This window comes from Podarcis tiliguerta, assembly GCF_965153285.1.
Source record: "Podarcis tiliguerta genome assembly, chromosome: 1".
NCBI lineage: Eukaryota > Metazoa > Chordata > Lepidosauria > Squamata > Lacertidae > Podarcis > Podarcis tiliguerta.
Window position 1 is genome coordinate 1,015,501 of NC_139534.1, and position 14,267 is coordinate 1,029,767.

The following is a 14,267-nucleotide window of genomic DNA, read 5'->3' on the forward strand; positions in this document are numbered from 1 at the left end:
AGAAACCAGAGGCCTTCCTCATGGGCATGGTCGGCCACTTGGTGTTAAAGAAGGATAGAACTTTCTTTATGTATGCCACAACAGCAGCAAGAATACTCATCGCGAAGTATTGGAAGACACAAGAACTACCCACTTTGGAAGAATGGCAGATGAAGGTGATGGACTATATGGAATTGGCGGAAATGACCGGCAGAATCCGAGACCAGGAAGAAGAGTTTGTGGAAGAAGATTGGAAGAAGTTTAAAGACTACTTACAGAAATATTGCAAAATTAATGAATGTTAGAATGATGTTGGATTGAGGTTAAGTGGTTTTTAGTAATAATGTTATGAAGGAATATGTAAAAACGGACTGTTAACAGGTGAAAATTCAAAGTTACAATATATTAAGATCAAAGATAAGGATAAAAGTAGAGAGGGAAAGGATTTGCTGAATAAATAAATTGAACTGGAATACAAAAAATGGAGGTGAGAGGAGGTCCGGGAAACAAGCAAATGCAAGATAAGTTATGAAAGATTGAATTGTTTTTAACTGTCTTTTATTTTTGTATTTTTCTTTTTCCCCCTTTTTTTTCTTTTTGTAATGTTCTGAAAATCTTAATAAATATTTTATTAAAAAAAAAAATAGGCCACAGCTTTATTGGACACTGTCATGACTCACAGGCTAGTGCTCCCCTCAGTCTCGAGACGTTGCTCAGAGTGCCCACTTGCATACTTCCCCTTGCATACTTCCCAGCTTCCAAATGCCGCCTTACTGGCTATGGTGGCCGGCAACAGAATATTTCTGTCTCTGTTTTGCCTTCTGCTCTAAGAAGGAAGGGATCACCTGGTCCTTGGAGAAGGAGAAGGTTCTACCAGGCTTTCTAGTGACTTAGTGTTCACTGTATGCTATACTGTTTCTCCAATTTCTGAGTCCTGCCTCTGTTCAGGAATAGAGCATCTGCTAGCTTGCTCCGGTTCCCCATCTGCCATTATTTCCCATTATTTCTTTGCTTCTTCTTCTGGGGTGTGTCCTGTTCGCCACCACCATGAATCTAGGTCCATATTACCGTCACCTTCCTCCTGCCTGCCCACCTCTTACATCAAATAGGGGTAACCCCAAGGGGTTCCATGGCCCTAGCCCCCGTCTGGATTTCAGACAGAAGCAACTCCTCACAGATCCCTTTGATAGGATACCCTTAACCAAGGAGGGACAGACGGAGACTGCAACCTCCCCTCCAGCCAAACAAGGCTTAAAGGTAAATGGACCCCTGACCATTAGGTCCAGTTGTGACAGACTCTGGGGTTGTGGCACTCATCTCGCTTTATTGGCCGAGGGAGCCAGCGTACAGCTTCCAGGTCATGTGGCCAGCATGACTAAGCCGCTTCTGGCGAACCAGAGCAGCACACGGAAATGCCGTTTACCTTCCTGCCGGAGCGGTACCTATTTATCTCCTTGCACTTTGACGTGCTTTCGAACTGCTAGGTTGGCAGGAGCAGGGACCGAGCAACGGGAGCTCACCCCGTCATGGGGATTCAAACCGCCGACCTTCTGATCGGCAAGCCCTGATCCGTGTCCCAAACAAGGGTTACCCAATGCCTAACCTCACAATGATTGCTATGAGGTAGGCAAGAACCAAATGACCAGTGCCAATTTGCCAAGTGGAAAAAATCCTGCCCAGCACCAAATATAGGAGATAACAACGTCCATAGCAGGGTCTTAGCCTGAAAGAAAAGCATGTGGAAAAGTGGAGGGAGGGTGGGAGATCCAACAGAAAACTGAAGAGGATTGCTGGGTTCATCTCAATTTATTCCCCAGGGAGTGGACCCATGCAAGGCCCATTGGCTGGTGGGGCCTGCCCCCTGGGCAATCCCCAGAGCCAGGCCTGCCTCCAAAGGCCAATCTGCAGGCAGTCCAACAGTTCCCACCAACCGGCTGCTGGATTGCTGACTAGGCTCGTGGCCAAGCTGCAAACTTCCCCATTTCATTTGCAAAATAAGTAGGCATGTTTTGTAGAGCAAAAAAGAGGACACATTTGCTGGCTTCTACTTTTAACTATAGATCACTACCCATGGAAAAAGAGGATGTGTCCTGGAAAAGGGGGACATATGGCAACCCTAGAACGACCCTTAGGCTTGGTTCTTGAGAATAACAGAGAAACTGGCACTAATTGTTTTGTCTCCCCACTGAGTAGTGGAGAGAGAAAACCGTCTAAGCTGTGCTTCAACTCTGGGGTAAGCAGGAGACATGGAAAACATACCATGATGTTTCATCACCACATATTTTCCCTAACATGATATTTTATAAGAAGCAGATTCAACTGCCCCTGGCCATGCCAGCAAAAACTTAGAATATTTTAACTTAAAAAAAGAACAACACTTAATGGATATGTGTGGGTTCTCCCTCCGACACACAATAGGTAAAGGTAAAGGTACCCCTGCCCATCAGGGCCAGTCGTGACTGACTCTAGGGTTGCACGCTCATCTTGCTCAAGAGGCCGGGAGCCGGCACTGTCCGAAGACACTTCTGGGTCACATGGCCAGCGTGACTAAGCTGCATCTGGCGAGCCAGCACCAGCACCGCACACAGAAACGCCGTTTACCTTCCCGCTAGAAAGCGGTCCCTATTTATCTACTTGCACTTTGATGTGCTTTCGAACTGCTGGCTAGGCAGGAGCTGGGACCGAATGATGGGAGCTCACCCCACCGCGGGGATTCGAACCGCCAACCTTTCGATCGACAGGTCCTAGGCTCTGTGGTTTAACCCACAGCGCCACCCGCGTCCCTACACACAATGGGATGGGTCAATATCGATTGTTTACCTTTTGCTTATATGGGTAATGCTTGACAGTCTTTTAAGTAAGTGCATGCAGTGCTTTTTTCTGGGGGGTGCAGGGGTACACATACCCCTAAACATTTTGTGAATCTAAGCTTGGTCCCATTGAGGGGCAGTATTTCAATATGAGTAGGAAAATGAGAGTACCCCTAAACATTTTTTAAAGAAAAAAAGCACTGAGTGCATGTCAGCAGAAACTTGGTTTTAATTAAGACTGAAGCCCTGAAAAGTACTAAATGCAGTACATACTTTTCAGTTCGTCTGGCCCCTTAATAAAGCTGGCTTACAATTATGTGGTGTTGACAGTCAGTGTGAGCCTGCAGGCCTAAGGTGTTTATGAGCTCTGGGACTAGCGAGTAGAAAGTTAATTGTATGACTGGCACATTGCCCTTCACTCTGTAAAGGCTGGCCAAGTAACAGTTGGCACATGTGGGCATGCATGGCATTGTGCAGAGGCCACGGAACATTTCCTGAAGATAATAATAAAGCTATCTCTCTCTTTTTAAAAAGTTACTATAAAGCTACTCGCCCTCAAATGCATAATAGCTTTGCAATGTAATATCTGCATGGAAGAAAAATGCTGGGTTTTCCCTAGATAAATCTAGAGTTCCTGTGTTTCATGGCTTATCCTTATTGCTCCCTGATAACAATCCAGCCAGAGTCAGGCACTTGTAAGTCAAATGTATTTGGGAGAGAACCATGTGCTCAACTCTCCCAGTGAACTCAGTGGGACTTTGAAATGCTTCATTTTCAGTGTGGTGTAGTGGTTAGAGTGATGAGCTAAAAGCAGGGACACTTACCTTTAAATCCCCTCTCCGCCATGAAAACTCACCAGGTGGCCTTGGGCCAGTCTCTGTGTCTCAACCTAACTTCCCTTCACTGAAGAATTTTGTGGCTTTAGCTTTGCTCATATGCCTGACGTTTATGCCCTGGGCTTACCTTCTGTTTAGATTGTGCACACTTCCTCCTCATGTTTAAGGAACAGAAGCCTAAAATAACATTAAGAATGCTAATCCAGCATGAACAAAATATACCTGAGTAGTTTTATCAAAAATAGCTGCCATTTATTTAGAAAACGGAGCCTGTGTTTCTTGTCTGAATTCTCTTTTGGTAGATTAGATGCTACAGAGAGCTTTGGCTGATCAAACACAACTATGACATCACAGAGGCAGCTTCTGAAAATGTCTCTTTATAGGCTCTCTTTCTGTCTAGATATAACAACTGCCTCATATTGTTCAGAGGACGAAGTGTACTGTACTGTCTTATCTCACAGCCTTTGACATCAATGATCTCTTACTTTGTTTTTTAATTGATAAAAAAACCCCACACTTTCATATTTTCTCTGAATGTAGGCTTTTAAAATGTAATGTTAGGTATGTAAGCTGGGGAAAGCTAAGAGTTCTCTTAATACTCAATGAAATGAAATAGATTGCATTTTGTATTCTTGGGTTGTATCCCTGTTTTCTTGTGCCTTGGGACTATTTTGAAGTTACCTTTTGATATGAAGACGATTCTGATCTATGGATGATGAACAGTAAAATTCCTGCATGTTGCATAGTGGGATGAAAAATCTGATTATACGGGGGGGCGGGGGGGGGGCGGAATGGCACCAGAACTTCCTTCAAGCCATAAACTGTTTTTCACACATGCCCTGATGGCTTCCCTTAAGCAGTGAGGAGGTTTTGATGGATGGGTGGTATTAGAAAACTTTGTTTTTCATCCTTGCCCCATTAAAATCTGTTCTCTTTTGGAACTCAGAGTATGCAACAAGCTGCCTATTATCTTTAAATGCATTTATAACCCAGGCACTCCATAGAAGAGCTCCAAGTTTATGAGATTAAAAGATGTTTGGGAAGCAGAAGGCCTGATGATTTATTGCATTTGACAAGGTTTTTATAGGAATGGTTTTATAGCGATGGTACCATGACAAGCTGTACATGACAAGCCATATCAAAAGTACCTACTGTTTACAGAAATTGATGTTGTGTTCCTTGTCTGAATTACTTTTGGGAGAGTGGATGCTACATAGTGTTTTGGCTTATCATGGTGGGACTTTATTCAAAGGGTATAGCTTGGTTTAGTTCATAATTGAGCTTCATTCAAGTACATGCTACTAGAAGAGAAGATAGCTCTCACATAGCTTCTGCTGCCAGCATGAAATGTGTAACAGGAAGGTGACTCATTGGAACAGATTTTCATCTTCTCATTCATCTGTAATTCTCATTGATTTTTGGTGGTTGTAAGGATGAACCTTATAGATGGGGAAAGAAAATTTCAATCCATTTCAAACAGGTTTACACCTGCACTGATTACTGTATCATTTCTGCTGCACTTTGTACATATTTTAGAATCTGGGACCCCCAAAAACCATGTCTTGACCACTTTATATAGGATTTTGGTTTTTTAATATCACTCTATAATGACTAGAGGCCTGTAGTTAATATTTGGACTCTGCCCCCTCCCCCCAGGGTTACCTACTGCACTACAAATCCCTTGGCAACTCTAAGTTGCCGCATAAGTTTTGTTGGTTTTGCTGCAAGAGATTGACATCTCTTTCTCTTGACTGACACTTTCTCACCCATCTCTCTGGCCTAATTCTCACTGAGATGATAAATCCATATCTGGGTTTTAGTACTTCAAATTCTAGTGGAGGCTTAAGTGATAGAATGTTCTTCCACACAAAATATTGGGGAATGTTCTCCTGACAGCTGAGGATTTCTCTTCAGTGTTTTCAGAGTACATGACTGTTATAGGAAAATCTTCCAGGCTCACCTGGATTGCCAAACAAAGATACCAGCCAAGAATATAGGAGCAAAACAGCAGGCTGTAGGCTTCAAACTACCACAAGGAAGAAGCAGGAAGAAGCCCAGAACAAAGGATAGCTCCCTTTTTCACAAGTTTCCCCTTTTACCCACAACACCCTTAGTGAAGCATCATACATACATCATAAGTACATCACAGCTATGTCATAATCTGGAAAGGGTTTTCTGGCAAAAACCTGAACATCAGGTTTGCCTTCATCCTTCCCTTGACCTCCACTTCGCACCCATTAAGTAAGAGGTGAGTAGTTCAGTCATACCTTGGGTTGAATATGCTTCAGGTTGAGCGTTTTCAGGTTACGCTCCACGGCGACCTGGAAGTAACGGAACGTGTTACTTCTGGGTTTCGCCGCTTGCACATGCACTCAAAATGACGTCACGTGCATGCCCGGTAGTGGCAAAACGCAACCCGTGCATGCCCACTCGTGTAGTCACGTGTTACGTTCTACTCAGGATGCAAATGGGGCTCCGGAACGGATCCCGTTCATATCCAGAGGTACCACAGTATGTACATGTCCCTGTTCTCTGGTCCAGTTAATCACACCCCTTTGTCTTGACCAAGATCCTAATAAACTGAGTTTAGGTTTACTATTGTGTCTGGAATGGCTACCTGTCTGGCACTCAGGGGCCAGGATGCCAGAGATTATCACCCAGGCAAGGAAGCTGCTGATTACTGGTCTCAGGCTTCTGGGATTGTGGCTGCCCCTGCTCATGTCCCAGGCTCCCCCCTTTGTAGCCATTTCCTTCCTGAACAGAACAAAGTTGGAAGGTGCAAATCGGACACTGGAGCGATTTTATATGACTTTCTAACATTTTCCCGTTGAGCCAGTACATAGATACATTTATCAATGAATTGTTACATTTGGTAATGTGCAGCAGAGGTCCTTTTGAATAGAGAGAGGAAAAAACTGTGTGATGAAGTGTTTTGTGGGGATATCTGCAGGAGTGATTGTGTTGATTTTGGTAGTCTGGGGGAGAGTGATGTCCGCTGGAGGGGCACCCCCCTAACCTTTCCATAAATTCTGCTAACATGACACAAGTGAAACCATTTCAACAGAGGAGAGAGGACAGAAAAATGGGAAGAAAACAGTTTACAGTTTGAATAGAGGCAGAGGAAGCATTAGCTGAAACTGCGTATGCAATCTTGAGGAATTGATGGGAAACTAGTGTGAATGCCCAACTGCTTTCACAATTGCAGGGTGAGGAACCAGTAGGCTTCCAGATGCTACTGGATTCCAGCTCTCATTTGTCTCAGCCAACATGGCGAACAGTTAGGGATGATGCCTGGCTCTGTGCTTTGGTTGAGAATCCGTAAATAAAGCAAATTTTAGAGCAACAAAAATAGTCTTGGATATTTCTGCTTGAGAACAGAGGGTATCTTAATTTACATTCATAAGGGATTCTCTACTACACAGAAAAACTTGTAAAATTATTGTAAGAATATTTTGACAGCTAATGACAAAACTTACTGTCTTTGACAGCTTTAACTCTGCTTTAATCTCAAAACCCCAACATCTCAATCAGTTAAATCTCAGCCTCAGAACACCTGATGAGCCATTCTTCTTTTGGATTGCAATCTTCCATATTAGGTACAGTCATACCTCATGCTACGTCCGCTTCACATTACATTCTTTCAGGTTACGTCCCATGGTGACCTGGAAGTACCGGAAAGGTTACTTCCGGGTTTTGCCGCTCACGCATGCGCAGATGTGCAAAATGATGTCATGCGCAGAAGCGGCAAATCACAACCCGCGTGTGCGCAGACACGCCACTGTGGGTTGCACTCTTTTCATGTTGCGAACGGGCCTCCAGAATGGATCCCATTCGCAACCAGAGATACCACTGTAGTTGAATAATATAATCACTATGAATATAAAGTTGTTAGACTACATCATGGCTAGAGTGTGGTAAGTTTTGTTTTCTTATATCTGTGTACTTTTTGATGATGTAGTTTTATGTTTTAGGAGCAGTGTTGCTCATTCCCAGCATTGCTCAAAAATTCCCCAAACCAGAAAAAAACAGTGAAATTTTGAAATAAGTGGTTAAAATCAGTGGAGTTTTGAAAGCTTCAATCCATTACCTTTATTCAAAATGGCATCGAGCTGTATTCTCAAGAACCATTAGAAAAAGATAGTAATCATATTGGGTGTCTAAATGCATAGTGAACCAACAATATTCCATACAGTAGTTTTTGAATTTGCATTTTAAAAATTATTTATTGTATGTTCTCCAGTGAAATTTATCTTATGGGATGGCATACGCATGGCAAAATGAATAACCAGATAACAAAATAAACAGTGACTAAAATCAGTGAGTGAGCAATCATGCCCTTAAATCCAAGTCAGTGTTTCACTTGGCATTTATACGGGGGGTTGTGTGTGTGTGTGTGTGTGTGTGTGTAACTGACCGCAGTTATATGTTGGCAGATATTGATAAAATGTGTAATTTGTGCATGTGGAGAATACCTGAGCAAAGGAAGATTTATTATACTTTTAGCTATTCAGTGCAATTGCCTTTAAAATGCCATGTTTTTGTAAATACAGATAAGTGTGTTACTATCACTTGGTGGGAACCCTTAATTATTCTAAGGAGGAAATGTTTCGTTTTGACATGAAAATGGAGTGTCTTAACCTCTGCAGAACTGAGTAAGTATCGTTATCCATATTTACATTGATGTTAAAAACAAAGTCAGGTGTTTAACAGCATGATGTTGCCATTCAAGGGGCACATAGGTAATAGCCAAGAGCTTTGTGTACTGCTGGTAGTGAGAGAAGGCAGCTTTCTCTCATTAGGACAGAACTGTGAAAAGTTTTTGGTGCCCTTTGCCTCCTAAGTTCTTATCAGAGCTTTTGGAGTTTAACCAGAGAAGCACTTCTCATTTCTTCTCTGTCTAGGGGTGGCAGCTAGAACAGAGAAGAAGAGGATTCTAACCCCCGCCTTCTCCCTTCCCCTGATTGGTACAACCTTCTAAGATTATACATTATACAATATACAATATCATAAGATGATGATGATAACAATAGATGCATTGCATTGCAATGATCAATGCAGATCTCAATGCATTGTCTTTCAGCTAGATCTATTGTCTGTGCACATACATGGGCAAATGATTGCTGGTGCTTCAATATATTTTGTGGTCACTTACATTGTATTTTCCTTAAAGCTCTATTATACGTATATACCTTCATATTAGGTATATGAAGATGAGCAGCAAAGTCAGTCCTCAGGGAATGTGCAGGCGACCTTGGAACGGACCGCTCACGGAAGAACCCTGACCAAACCTAAGAGGAGGCGTGTAGTGGTGATAGGGGATTCACTACTGAGGGGAACAGAAGCAGTGATCTGTGGGCCTGACAAGATGTCTCGGGAAGTGTGCTGTCTCCCCGGGGCTAAGATCCAAGATGTAACTGAACGACTGCCAGGAATCATAAAACCCACTGACAAATACCCCTTCCTCTTGGTTCATGTGGGAACCAATGACACTGCAAGCAATAGCCTCCAGAAGATCAAAAGAGACTACGAGGCTCTGGGCAGGAAATTGAAGCAATTAAATGCACAAATTGTCATCTCATCTGTCCTCCCAGTTGAACGACGTGGCCCAGGGAGAGAGGGGACAATAGTGGAAGTAAACAGGTGGCTTCGCAAATGGTGTAAACAGGAACGGTTTGGATTCTTAGATCACGGACTGCAGTTTCTTGAAGATGGACTTCTGGCAAGCGATGGGCTGCACCTCACAACGGTTGGGAGGAATGTTTTTGCCAAAAAACTCAGAAACCTCATCAGAAGGGCTTTAAACTGACTAATGTGGGGGAGGGAGACAGTGCTCCTGAAGGTAGGAGTCTATCAATTGTTGAAGATGATCATCCAAATGTCATAGACCAAATGGAGCAAACAGCAAGCAGACCTAGTGGTGGGAGGAAAAAATCCTTAAATAAGAGACACGGGGGAATGACTAATGGACTTCAATGTCTGTACACTAATGCACAAAGCATGGGAAATAAACAAGATGAGCTTGAGCTCTTGGTACAGCAAACTAAATATGACATAATAGGCATCACTGAAACCTGGTGGGATAAGTCCCACGATTGGAATGTAAAAATGGAGGGATACAATCTATTTCAGAGAAACAGACCGGACAAGAAAGGAGGAGGAGTGGCGTTATATGTCAGGGATGTGTATACCTGTGAAGAGATCCAAGATTTAGAACCTCAAAGCCAAAGTGAGAGCATTTGGGTCAAAATTAAGGGAGAGAAGAATAACAGTGACCTCATTGTGGGAGTTTACTATAGATCCCCAAGCCAAACGGAGGACATAGATGATGCCTTCCTGGAACAGATGGCCAAGCATGCAAAAGGAAGGGAGATAGTGGTAATGGGGGACTTCAATTACCCGGATATTTGTTGGATGTCAAACTCAGCCAAGAGCATAAGGTCAAACAGATTCCTCACTGGCCTTGCAGACAACTTCATTGTCCAGAAAGTGGGAGAAGCAACAAGAGGAACAGCCATTTTAGATCTGGTCCTAACCAATGTCGATGACCTGGTTAATGGGGTAGAAGTGGAAGGATCATTAGGCGCAAGTGATCATGCTCTTCTGAAGTTTACTATACAACGGAAAGGAGCAGCCAAGCATACTAGGACTCAATTTCTTGACTTTAAGAAAGCCGACTTCATAAAACTTAGGGAAGTGCTGGGTGAGATCCCATGGACAGTAATACTAAAAGGAAAGGGAGTTCATGATGGCTGGGAGTTTGTTAAGAGGGAGATAGTAAAAGCACAACTTCAGGCAATACCAATGAGACGGAAACATGGAAGGTGCCTAAGGAAGCCTGGGTGGCTATCTAAAGAACTTTTAACTGAGTTAAGATTAAAAAAGGATGTGTACAAAAAATGGAAAAGGGGGGAAACCACCAAAGAGGAATTCAAACAAATAGCCAGCACGTGTAGACACAAAGTCAGAAAAGCTAAAGCACAAAATGAACTCAGGCTTGCTAGAGAGGTTAAAAGCAACAAAAAAGGCTTCTATGGGTATGTTCGTAGCAAAAGGAAGAACAAAGAAACAGTGGGGTCACTCAGAGGAGAAGATGGTGAAATGCAAACAGGGGACACAGAAAGGGCTGAACTCCTCAATGCCTCCTTTGCCTCAGTCTTCTCCGATAAAGAAAACAATGCCCGACCTGAAGAATTTGGAGCAAATGATTCAGCAGAGGAAACACAGCCCAGAATAACGAAGGAGATAGAACAAGAATACTTGGCTAGTTTAGATGTATTCAAGTCTCCAGGGCCAGATGAACTGCATCCAAGAGTATTAAAAGAACTGGCAGATGTGATCTCAGAACCACTGGCAATCATCTTTGAGAATTCCTGGAGAACAGGCGAAGTCCCAGCAGACTGGAGGAGGGCAAATGTTGTCCCTATTTTCAAAAAGGGGAAAAGAGAGGACCCAAATAATTACCGCCCAGTCAGTCTGACATCAATACCAGGGAAGATTCTGGAGCAGATCATTAAGCAAACAATCTGTGAGCACCTAGAAAGGAATGCTGTGATCACCAATAGTCAGCATGGATTTCTGAAAAATAAGTCATGTCAGACGAACCTGATCTCATTTTTTGACAGAATTACAAGCCTGGTAGATGAAGGGAACGCAGTGGATGTAGTCTACCTTGATTTCAGCAAGGCATTTGACAAGGTGCCCCATGATATTCTTGTAAAGAAGCTGGTAAAATGTGGTCTTGACTCTGCTACCACTCAATGGATTTGTAACTGGCTGACTGACCGGACCCAAAGGGTGCTCATCAATGGTTCCTCTTCATCCTGGAGAAGAGTGACTAGTGGGGTGCCACAGGGTTCTGTCTTGGGCCCGGTCTTATTCAACATCTTTATCAACGACTTGGATGATGGACTCAAGGGCATCCTGATCAAATTTGCAGATGACACCAAACTGGGAGGGGTGGCTAACACCCCAGAGGACAGGATCACACTTCAAAACGACCTTGACAGATTAGAGAACTGGGCCAAAACAAACAAGATGAATTTTAACAGGGAGAAATGTAAAGTATTGCACTTGGGCAAAAAAAATGAGAGGCACAAATACAAGATGGGTGACACCTGGCTTGAGAGCAGTACATGTGAAAAGGATCTAGGAGTCTTGGTTGACCACAAACTTGACATGAGCCAACAGTGTGACGCGGCAGCTAAAAAAGCCAATGCAATTCTGGGCTGCATCAATAGGAGTATAGCATCTAGATCAAGGGAAGTTATAGTGCCACTGTATTCTGCTCTGGTCAGACCTCACCTGGAGTACTGTGTCCAGTTCTGGGCACCACAGTTCAAGAAGGACACTGACAAACTGGAACGTGTCCAGAGGAGGGCAACCAAAATGGTCAAAGGCCTGGAAATGATGCCTTATGAGGAACGGCTAAGGGAGCTGGGCATGTTTAGCCTGGAGAAGAGGAGGTTAAGGGGTGATATGATAGCCATGTTCAAATATATAAAAGGATGTCACATAGAGGAGGGAGAAAGGTTGTTTTCTGCTGCTCCAGAGAAGCGGACACGGAGCAATGGATCCAAACTACAAGAAAGAAGATTCCACCTAAACATTAGGAAGAACTTCCTGACAGTAAGAGCTGTTTGACAGTGGAATTTGCTGCCAAGGAGTGTGGTGGAGTCTCCTTCTTTGGAGGTCTTTAAGCAGAGGCTTGACAACCATATGTCAGGAGTGCTCTGATGGTGTTTCCTGCTTGGCAGGGGGTTGGACTCGATGGCCCTTGTGGTCTCTTCCAACTCTATGATTCTATGATACGTAACAGAATGTTCTCTTAAAGTAAAAGCAACCTGTGTTTTCACCGTTCCTAAATGCTTAGCTTTGGCACATACAAAACAACTCTTCCTCCCTGCTTCTCCCCTCTGCCTTCTCCAGGATTACCCTAGAGCCAAACCGAAGCGGCTGACTCACCTCCTTTCACTCTCATTGGCTCTTATCAGCACAAATTGTGAGAAGGCAACTTTTCAGAGGCTAAAAAGTGCAGTTTTCATGCTGATTGGGCAGCTCTATGATGCTGGAGACAGGGGACCTTGATGCACCTCTGCTTTGGGAGACCATCACAGTGGAAGCAAAACCCACCCACTGCGCACGCACACACACACACACACACACAGAGAGAGAGAGAGAGAGAGAGAGAGAGAGAGAGGCTTGTCCTCTCCAGTGACATTAACCCAACAGAGGGAAGTCCTGTGGTTTCAGGTTTTGGGTAGTCCTTTGGGAATGTGTCCCCCATGAGCCCCCTTAGCCTGGAAGACGGGCCAAAAATCTCCCATGGTCTTGTTTTGTTTTGTTGTAAATTAATAAAAAATATTTATATATATATATATATAAATCTCCCATGGTGCCTCTGAGCTCCTTGGCTGCATTACTGCTGGAGTAGTGGGGTTTTGCTACTCTTGAGCATATTTTGATCTCCACACTTGCTGCCCTCTGGATCCAGTCCTGTACGTGTATATGTTTTATTTATTATCTTACACTTATATCTCACCTTTATTCAATCATGGAACTAAAACCATATAGTGGTCACCTATCCAGGCACTGATCAGACCACCCAGACCTGCTTAGCTTCAGCAAGATGGCAGCCTCATAGGCATGTAAATTGCCTCTCTCTGTGCAAAGCACACAGAGGTGCATTGAACACCCCCCCCACACACACTCACACACATACAGGCCTGTCATAACGATGGACATTTTGTTAATATGCAATAGAGGATGATTTAGTTATTTTGCAAAATCAGTTTGGTAGGTCTCCAAGAAAGGAAGCTCAGTAAAGGATGATTACTGAAGTGTTTTATTATACGCCCAAAGTCAGCAAAGGGAATAAATGAATAACTTTAATAATAATAATAAAAAAAGCTATGCTGAGACAGCATACTTGTAAATATGCTGCAGGACAAAGAGACCATTGTATTGATTGTGCCAGAAACAATTTACTCGAGGTCCATGTCATCCTGGTCATTAGAGCAAAGCATCATAAAGGAGTTCAAAACATTTCAAAAGCCCTTCTAGCCTATGTGACTGCGAGGAAAATGCTGAGATGGGTCAGCAGCAAATAATGAAGAAGCTGTTCAAAATGCAGCTAGTAGGGTGGTCACCTCTACTAATTTTCATCACCACGGCTCTTCCTTTTTTCCTAGTTGCAGAGAACAGAATGTAAACATGCTGGCCATCTTGGAGTTTCCCTGGTATACAGTTTGGGACACAGATCAGACTGCCAACTAACTATCCAGGCCTGCTCTCATGCCCTTAATAGCAGCTTGTTTTGTAGAATTATCACCTGCAATTGTCAGCAGATTGAGCTGAGGTGAAAGAGCACAAGTTGGGGGTGCAAAGTTAGCAGCCTTGAATAAGCACAGCTCCCGTTGCTCAGCCCCTGCTCCTGCCAACCTAGCAGTTTGAAAGCACATCAAAGTGCAAGTAGATAAATAGGAACCGCTCTGGCAGGAAGGTAAATGGTGCTTCCGTGCACTGCTCTGGTTCGCCAGAAGCGGCTTAGTCATGCTGGCCACATGACCCGGAAGCTGTACGCCAGCTTCCTCGGCCAGTAAAGCGAGATGAGCGCCGCAACCCCAGAGTCAGCCACGACTGGACC

At 43.7% G+C, this 14,267-nt stretch overlaps 1 long non-coding RNA gene across 1 annotated transcript; it reads right to left on the reverse strand.

The window, feature by feature from the left end:
- Window positions 1-3,855: 3,855 nt before the first annotated feature.
- On the reverse strand, window positions 3,856-5,730 carry LOC310658374. Its single transcript, XR_014502288.1, has 2 exons — window positions 5,586-5,730; window positions 3,856-5,064 (listed from the first exon to the last, which is right to left on the reverse strand). It is a non-coding gene; the product is annotated as an uncharacterized lncRNA (long non-coding RNA).
- Window positions 5,731-14,267: the final 8,537 nt, after the last annotated feature.